At 43.3% G+C, this 8,928-nt stretch overlaps 1 long non-coding RNA gene across 1 annotated transcript; it reads left to right on the plus strand.

Annotated features, from left to right (window-relative positions):
• Positions 1–7,748: 7,748 nt before the first annotated feature.
• LOC110539117 lies at positions 7,749–8,928 on the plus strand. The gene is made up of 3 exons (XR_002475863.2): positions 7,749–7,888; positions 8,120–8,184; positions 8,807–8,928. It is a non-coding gene; the product is annotated as an uncharacterized LOC110539117 (long non-coding RNA).

Raw genomic sequence — 8,928 nt, forward strand, 5'->3', positions numbered from 1 at the left:
GCTGACAAGGTACAAATCTGTCGTTCTGCCCCTGAACAGGCAGTTAACCCACTGTTCCCAGGCCGTCATTGAAAATAAGAATTTGTTCTTAACTGACTTGCCTGGTTAAATAAAGGTAAAATAAAAAAAAATAAAAAAAATACCTCCATTGTATGTCCCTATTGTCGTCCCATTTTGGGATCCTGGTGACTTGGGAGGGGTAGAGAATAATGTGTAGGCAGTTTTTTTTATGATATTATGCTGTATTGTTGTAGAAACAAGATAATATCTCTACTGAATACATGCTTAATGAACAATGCATTTACGTCAACTGGAGTGGACTTATATTTAGCAAATATGAACGCTTATGTTGTGTTTTCCCTACAAATGTGAATGTGTGCAGGAAGCGCATTGGAAACTGCTTGAGATGCACCTCTGCGAACATCTGTACGGAACGCAAACCAGGCACAACCAATCCCTCTGATGACTCCTGAATTACCAACTCATGCATTTCTACTGCGTACACAGTGATTCTCCATCTCAGCCACAGAGAATACTAATTCACACACTCACAGAGATTCTAAATCTATTGCAAACAAAACAAACTCCTATCTTTGTCATATCATTTTGGAGTGTGTTCTCTGGGTCGGAACACTGAGCCTAGATAATGGTTGCTCTCTCTAGCTCCCTCTCTCTCTGCCTCTCTTCTCTCTCCATCCCTCTCTTTCTCTTTCTCTCTCCCTTTCTTTCTCTCTCCATCCAGCTCAAATCAAATTGTATTGGTCGCATACACATATTTAGCAGATGTTATTGCTGGTGTAGCAAAATGCTTGTGTTCCTAGCTCCAACAGTGTAGTAATATCTAACAATTCACAACAATACACACAAATCTAAAAGTAAAATAATGGAATTAAGAAATATATAATATTATGACAAGCAATGTCGGAGTCCGGAAAAATACAGTATATATATATATATATATATACAGTGCCTTGCGAAAGTATTCGGCCCCCTTGAACTTTGCGACCTTTTGCCACATTTCAGGCTTCAAACATAAAGATATAAAACTGTATTTTTTTGTGAAGAATCAACAACAAGTGGGACACAATCGTGAAGTGGAACAACATTTATTGGATATTTCAAACTTTTTTAACAAATCAAAAACTGAAAAATTGGGCGTGCAAAATTATTCAGCCTCTTTAAGTTAATACTTTGTAGCGCCACCTTTTGCTGCGATTACAGCTGTAAGTCGCTTGGGGTATGTCTCTATCAGATTTGCACATTGAGAGACTGAAATTTTTTCCCATTCCTCCTTGCAAAACAGCTCGAGCTCAGTGAGGTTGGATGGAGAGCATTTGTGAACAGCAGTTTTCAGTTCTTTCCACAGATTCTCGATTGGATTCAGGTCTGGACTTTGACTTGGCCATTCTAACACCTGGATATGTTTATTTTTGAACCATTCCATTGTAGATTTTGCTTTATGTTTTGGATCATTGTCTTGTTGGAAGACAAATCTCCGTCCCAGTCTCAGGTCTTTTGCAGACTCCATCAGGTTTTCTTCCAGAATGGTCCTGTATTTGGCTCCATCCATCTTCCCATCAATTTTAACCATCTTCCCTGTCCCTGCTGAAGAAAAGCACTCCCAAACCATGATGCTGCCACCACCATGTTTGAAAGTGGGGATGGTGTGTTCAGCTGTGTTGCTTTTACGCCAAACATAACGTTTTGCATTGTTGCCAAAAAGTTCAATTTTGGTTTCATCTGATCAGAGCACCTTCTTCCACATGTTTGGTGTGTCTCCCAGGTGGCTTGTGGCAAACTTTAAATGACACTTTTTATGGATATCTTTAAGAAATGGCTTTCTTCTTGCCACTCTTCCATAAAGGCCTGATTTGTGCAATATACGACTGATTGTTGTCCTATGGACAGAGTCTCCCACCTCAGCTGTAGATCTCTGCAGTTCATCCAGAGTGATCATGGGCCTCTTGGCTGCATCTCTGATCAGTCTTCTCCTTGTATGAGCTGAAAGTTTAGAGGGACGGCCAGGTCTTGGTAGATTTGCAGTGGTCTGATACTCCTTCCATTTCAATATTATCGCTTGCACGGTGCTCCTTGGGATGTTTAAAGCTTGGGAAATCTTTTTGTATCCAAATCCGGCTTTAAACTTCTTCACAACAGTATCTCGGACCTGCCTGGTGTGTTCCTTGTTCTTCATGATGCTCTCTGCGCTTTTGACGGACCTCTGAGACTATCACAGTGCAGGTGCATTTATACGGAGACTTGATTACACACAGGTGGATTGTATTTATCATCATTAGTCATTTAGGTCAACATTGGATCATTCAGAGATCCTCACTGAACTTCTGGAGAGAGTTTGCTGCACTGAAAGTAAAGGGGCTGAATAATTTTGCACGCCCAATTTTTCAGTTTTTGATTTGTTAAAAAAGTTTGAAATATCCAATAAATGTCGTTCCACTTCATGATTGTGTCCCACTTGTTGTTGATTCTTCACAAAAAATACAGTTTTATATCTTTATGTTTGAAGCCTGAAATGTGGCAAAAGGTCGCAAAGTTCAAGGGGGCCGAATACTTTCGCAAGGCACAGTATATATATTCTGTGTATATATATATATATATATATATATATATACACTGCTCAAAAAAATAAAAGGAACACTAAAATAACACATCCTAGATCTGAATGAATGAAATATTCTTATTAAATACTTTTTTCTTTACATAGTTGAATGTGCTGACAACAAAATCACACAAAAATTATCAATGGAAATCAAATTTATCAACCCATGGAGTTCTGGATTTGGAGTCACACTCAAAATTAAAGTGGAAAACCACACTACAGGCTGATCCAACTTTGATGGAATGTCCTTAAAACAAGTCAAAATGAGGCTCAGTAGTGTGTGTGGCCTCCACATGCCTGTGTGACCTCCCTACAACGCCTGGGCATGCTCCTGATGAGGTGGCGGAAGGTCTCCTGAGGGATCTCCTCCCAGACCTGGACTAAAGCATCCGCCAACTCCTGGACAGTCTGTTGGTGGATGGAGCGAGACATGATGTCCCAGATGTGCTCAATTGGATTCAGGTCTGGGGAACGGGCGGGCCAGTCCATAGCATCAATGCCTTCCTCTTGCAGGAACTGCTGACACACTCCAACCACATGAGGTCTAGCATTGTTTTGCATTAGGAGGAACCCAGGGCCAACCGCACCAGCATATGGTCTCATAAGGGGTCTGAGGATCTCATCTCGGTACCTAATGGCAGTCAGGCTACCTCTGGCGAGCACATGAAGGGCTGTGCGGCCCCCCCAAAGAAATGCCACCCCACACCATGACTGACCCACTGCCAAACCGGTCATGATGGAAGATGTTGCAGGCAGCAGAACGTTCTCCACGCCGTCTCCAGACTATGTCACGTCTGTCACATGTGCTCAGTGTGAACCTGCTCTCATCTGTGAAGAGCACAGGGCGCCAGCGGCGAATTTGCCAATCTTGGTGTTCTCTGGCAAATGCCAAACATCCTGCACGGTGTTGGGCTGTAAGCACAACCCCCACCTGTGGACGTCGGGCCCTCATACCACCCTCATGGACTCTGTTTCTGACCGTTTGAGCAAACACATGCATATTTGTGGCCTGCTGGAGGTCATTTTGCAGGGCTCTGGCAGTGCTCCTCCTGCTCCTCCTTGCACAAAGGCGGAGGTAGCGGTCCTGCTGCTGGGTTGTTGCCCTCCTACAGCCTCCTCCACGTCTCCTGATGTACTGGCCTGTCTCCTGGTAGCGCCTCCATGCTCTGGACACTACGCTGACAGACACAGCAAACCTTCTTGCCACAGCTCGCATTGATGTGCCATCCTGGATGAGCTGCACTACCTGAGCCCCTTGTGTGGGTTGTAGACTCCCTCTCATGCTACCACTAGAGTGAAAGCACTCACTTTCACTAGAGTGAAAGCCAGCATTCAAAAGTGACCAAAACATCAGCCAGGAAGCATAGGAACTGAGAAGTGGTCTGTGGTCACCACCTGCAGAACCACTCCTTTATTGGGGGTGTCTTGCTAATTGCCAATAATTTCCACCTGTTGTCTATTCCATTTGCACAACAGCATGTGAAATTTATTGTCAATCAGTGTTGCTTCCTAAGTGGACAGTTTGATTTCACAGAAGTGTGATTGACTTGGAGTTACATTGTGTTGTTTAAGTGTTCCCTTTCTTTTTTTGAGCAGTGTATATATATATATATATATATATATATACTGTATATATATATATATGTGATGTATAGACATTATGGACAGTATGTGGCTTGAATATTTAGTACATCTGTAGAATACGTAGGATAGAATAGTGTATATAGAGCAATAGTTGAATAGGATGGTATTGACTAGAATATAGTATATTCATATAAAATGAGTAAAACCGTATGTAAACATAATTAAAGTGACCAGTGTTCCATTATTAAAGTGACCAGTGATTCCATGTCTATGTACATAGGGCAGCAGCCTCTAAGGTGAAGTACTGAGTAACCGGGTGGTAGCTGGCTAGTGACAGTGACCGAGTTCAGGGCACAGTACCGGGTGGAAGCCAACTAGTGATGACTATTTAACAGTCTGATGGCCTAGAGATATAAGCAGTTTTTTTAGTCTCTCGATCCCAGCTTTGATGCACATGTACTGACCTCGCCTTCTGGAAGACAGTGGGGTGAACAGGCTGTGGTTCAGGTGGTTGTCCTTGATGATCTTGAAGATCTTCCTGTGACATTGGTTGCTGTAGGTGTCCTGTGACATTGGGTGCTGTAGGTGTCCTGGAGAGCAGGCAGTATGCCCCGGTGATGCGTTGGCAGACCGCACCACCCTCTGGAGAGCCCTGCGGTTGAGGCCGGTGCAGTTGTGTACCAGGCGGTGAGACAGCCCGAAAGGATGCTCTCAATGGTGCATCTGTAAAAGTTTGTGGGTCTAGGGGCCAAGCCAAATTTCTTCAGCCTCCTGAGGTGCCTTCTTTACCACATTTTATATGTAGGTGGACCATTTCAGATTGTCAGTGATGTGTACGCCCGAGGAACTTGAAGCTTTTCACCTTCTCCACTGCGGCCCTGTCGATGTGGATGGGGGCATGCTGTCTCTGCTGTCTCATGAAGTCCACGATCAGTTCCTTGTTTTGTTTAGGAAAGGTTATTTTCATGGCTCCACTCTCCCAGGGCCATCACCTCCTCCCTGTAGGCTGTCTCATCATTGTTGGGAGTCAGGCCTACTACTTTTGTGTTGTCTGCAAACTTAATGATTGACAGCCAACATAACGTGTAACGTAACATTTGAAAAGTTATTACTTTATTACATTGCTCAATCTTTTCTTAACATTTGTCATAATTAGTTAAAGCAATGAATTTGTATCCTCTCTAGTCAGACATCAGCTGCATATTTTCCACCAATTTCTTCAAATCTGAAAACATTGTGAATCTATGGACGTTTTCTGAAGAATTGCATTATGGGCCCTAAAAGCACAGAAATTGTCACGACTTCCACCGAAGTTGGTGCCTATCCTTGTTCGGGCGACGTTCGGTGGTCATTGTCACCGGCTTTCTAGCTGCCACCGATCTAAGTTTCTTTTTCCATTTGTTTTGTCTTGATTGTACACACCTGGTTCCCATTATAATTATTTTCCCTATTTAACCCTCTGGTTCCCATGATGTTTTTGTTCTTGACTGTTTCTTGTTTAGTGTTAGTCTTCTGTGTTATGGTGTCTTTTCCCTGCGTGGAATTTATGGTTGTTAATTTTTCGAGTAAAGTACGTTATTTTACTCAGTTCTGTGTCCTGCGCCTGACTCCGTCCTCACCTCAGCACACTGACACCTGACAGAAATAGTGTCCACTGCTTGTATACTTTGTATTTTGGCATATTTCGTACAACATCCAGGAACTTTTGGCATACTAACTATATCCATACTATGATCAATAAGAATAGTACATACTCAATTTACGTCAAAATGGTGCAGTTAGTACGGTTAGTATGAGTATTCGAATACAGCTATTTTGGGGGGAGGGAGTTTAGCGGTGTGACTGCATCTGGGGCGTAATGCCCCAGATGCAGTTAAGTTTAGATCCTCGGTTAAGTTTAGATCCTCGGTTAGGTGGTTAACAGATTTTTGTACTTCGACGTCCTTGGGTAAGGGAAGGGAGTCTGTAAGGTCATCAATGGAATCTTTGGGTTGTCCTCGAATTTGTAGCGCGGCTTTTGATAATCCTTGGTTGGGATCTAAGCAAATGATTTGTTGCGATTGCAAACGTAATAAGATCGTGGTCCGATATTTGACTATTATTTGCCATGACTACAAGTTATGATAGGAATTCAGGGAATTCAGTGCCTTTGTGTTTCCCATGTAGAAGAGTACCAGGAAAGCCATGGGAAGTGCCATGCATGTGATGCCACGTGTCTGAGGTGTACAGGCCCAAAGACAGAAGACACTGTAGCCACTTCAGGTAAGTCTATGGTGAGGACTTTATCAGCTGTAGCCCCTCTAGGTACGTCTATGGTGAGGACTGTATCAGCTGTAGCCCCTCTAGGTAAGTCTATGGTGAGGACTGTATCAGCTGTAGCCCCTCTAGGTAAGTCTATGGTGAGGACTGTATCAGCTGTAGCCCCTCTAGGTAAGTCGATGGTGAGGACTGTATCATCTGTAGCCCCTCTAGGTAAGTCTATGGTGAGGACTGTATCAGCTGTAGCCCCTCTAGGTAAGTCGATGGTGAGGACTGTATCATCTGTAGCCCCTCAAGGTAAGTCTATGGTGAGGACTTTATCAGCTGTAGCCCCTCTAGGTAAGTTGATGGTGAGGACTGTATCATCTGTAGCCCCTCTAGGTAAGTTTATGGTGAGGACTGTATCAGCTGTAGCCCCTCTAGGTAAGTCTATGGTTAGGACTGTATCAGCTGTAGCCCCTCTAGGTAAGTCGATGGTGAGGACTGTATCATCTGTAGCCCCTCTAGGTAAGTCTATGGTGAAGACTGTATCAGCTGTAGCCCCTCTAGGTTCATTGAAGTGACATACTGTACAGTTCAGCCATGGATGTAAAACGGTGATGTAATATTATGTTCCTCTCTGACCTCTGTTGCTCTCTTCCTGTGTCATCCTGTCTGAGACACTTCTTTTTACAAATAAAAAGTGCATTCTGGTAACTTTCCATTCCCTTTTGGTAACATTAGAAAATCCAAAACAAAAACACAATTGTCCAAGAGGATAAACAAAAAGGTCCAGCACTTTTTACAGGCAATGAAAGTTCCAGATTGCACTTTTTAAGAGTGAATGCCAAAGTTTCAAGTTTTGTTTGTCACATGCACAAGTAAAGTGAAGTATTGGAAGCAAATGTAGTTTAATAGTTAGGTGCTGTTGACTCATTGTCCCAGGTCTCTGGATGAGGGTCTCTGTGTGCCCAGGGGAAGTACCAGTCTGATGGCAGTCCCACCTGTGTGACCACACCTGTGCCAAGTGCCTGGATGGAGGGCCTGCCAACTGCACCAGCTGTAACACTGGTGTGGGCAAAGGACAGCTGTCATTCAAACTGGCATGGTCCAGTGGACATGTGCTCTTGCTCTGGGACAAACAAACACACCCTGCTTCTACATCTGCATTGCTTGCTGTTTGGGGTTTTAGGCTGGGTTTCTGTATAGCACTTTGTGACATCGGCTGATGTAAAAAGAGCTTTATAAATGCATTTGATTGATTGATCGTGTTTATACCACTAACAAAATTATATTTTACTGTAACAGACTAATTTGTGTAATCTGTCTACCTACCTGCCTGCCTGTCTGTCTATTTGTTTCCCTCAGATTCAACATGGACCGCTGACTGCGCTGTAACTCCTCCTACTACATCACTGATGGAGTCTGCAAACGACTAGTGTGGAGAAGGTGACAGACAGAGCCAGAATGTTGTTATAATTTTTTCTGCATAACGTATGAACATGAAAAAGAAAAGCATTTCTGTCCCCATAGAGAATCGTAATTCCCCTTTTCACATCTTTCTGTGTTGCTCTCTCTCTATCTCTGTGTGTCTGTCTCTGTATGTCTGTCTGTCCCCCCCCGCTCCCCCCCCTCCCCCCCCCCCCCCCTCCCCCACACACACCTCTCTCTCTCTTGAAGGTGAGGTGGAGGATCCAGATTGGGATGACTGTTTGGCCTGTGAGGAGGGCTGTAAGAAGTACTGTGTAAGTTAGTCTATCCCATGTAAACCTTTCCTGAACTCCTATCTAACAGTTTGAGCACGGTTGTTGAGGGCCATGGGGAGAGAAGTAGGATGAGAGGATGTCTGAGCGTGTTCCTCAGATAACCCCAGGCATTGCCTATCCTGCACTGACAGCTTTTACAAGTAAATAGGAATGGAAATGTTACAAAAGATGTTCTTAATCTTAAAGCTGGAATCTGTAACGGTGAAACTGTCACCTCCATTTGCGATATTACAGCAACCAAGAAGTTACTTCGAACAACAAACAGTTTTATTTTTTCACTCCCTGCTGCTGTTATCTTGGACCAGGTGTCTCTTGAAAAGTATATATCAATTTTAAACTAACCTTGATAAATAAATCTTGAATAAAAAGTATAATTGCACGCACAATAAAAGAGAAGATAGTGTACAGCTATCGGCCTCTTCTCTGTTTCAGCAACAAAACAAAAACAATAACAGTGGTGCTGTTTCCCTTTATGTGGATTTAATGTTAATGAAACTCCCCTTATATTATCAAATGTGACCCCAACTCTTAATTAATGTGTGATATGTAAAGCTATGGGTAAGTGTGGAAGATGACACAAACCAACCTCTCCCATTACAAGATGGCTACTACAAGAACTGCCCAGCGAAGACATACAGCATAGAGGAGGAGATGACCGTGTGATGAGAAGTGTATTCGCTGTGACGAACACGAATGCTACTGGTGTCAGACCGACCTCTTCTT

The sequence above is a fragment of the Oncorhynchus mykiss genome, chromosome 12 (genome assembly GCF_013265735.2).
Source record: "Oncorhynchus mykiss isolate Arlee chromosome 12, USDA_OmykA_1.1, whole genome shotgun sequence".
In the NCBI taxonomy this organism is placed as follows: Eukaryota; Metazoa; Chordata; class Actinopteri; order Salmoniformes; family Salmonidae; genus Oncorhynchus; species Oncorhynchus mykiss.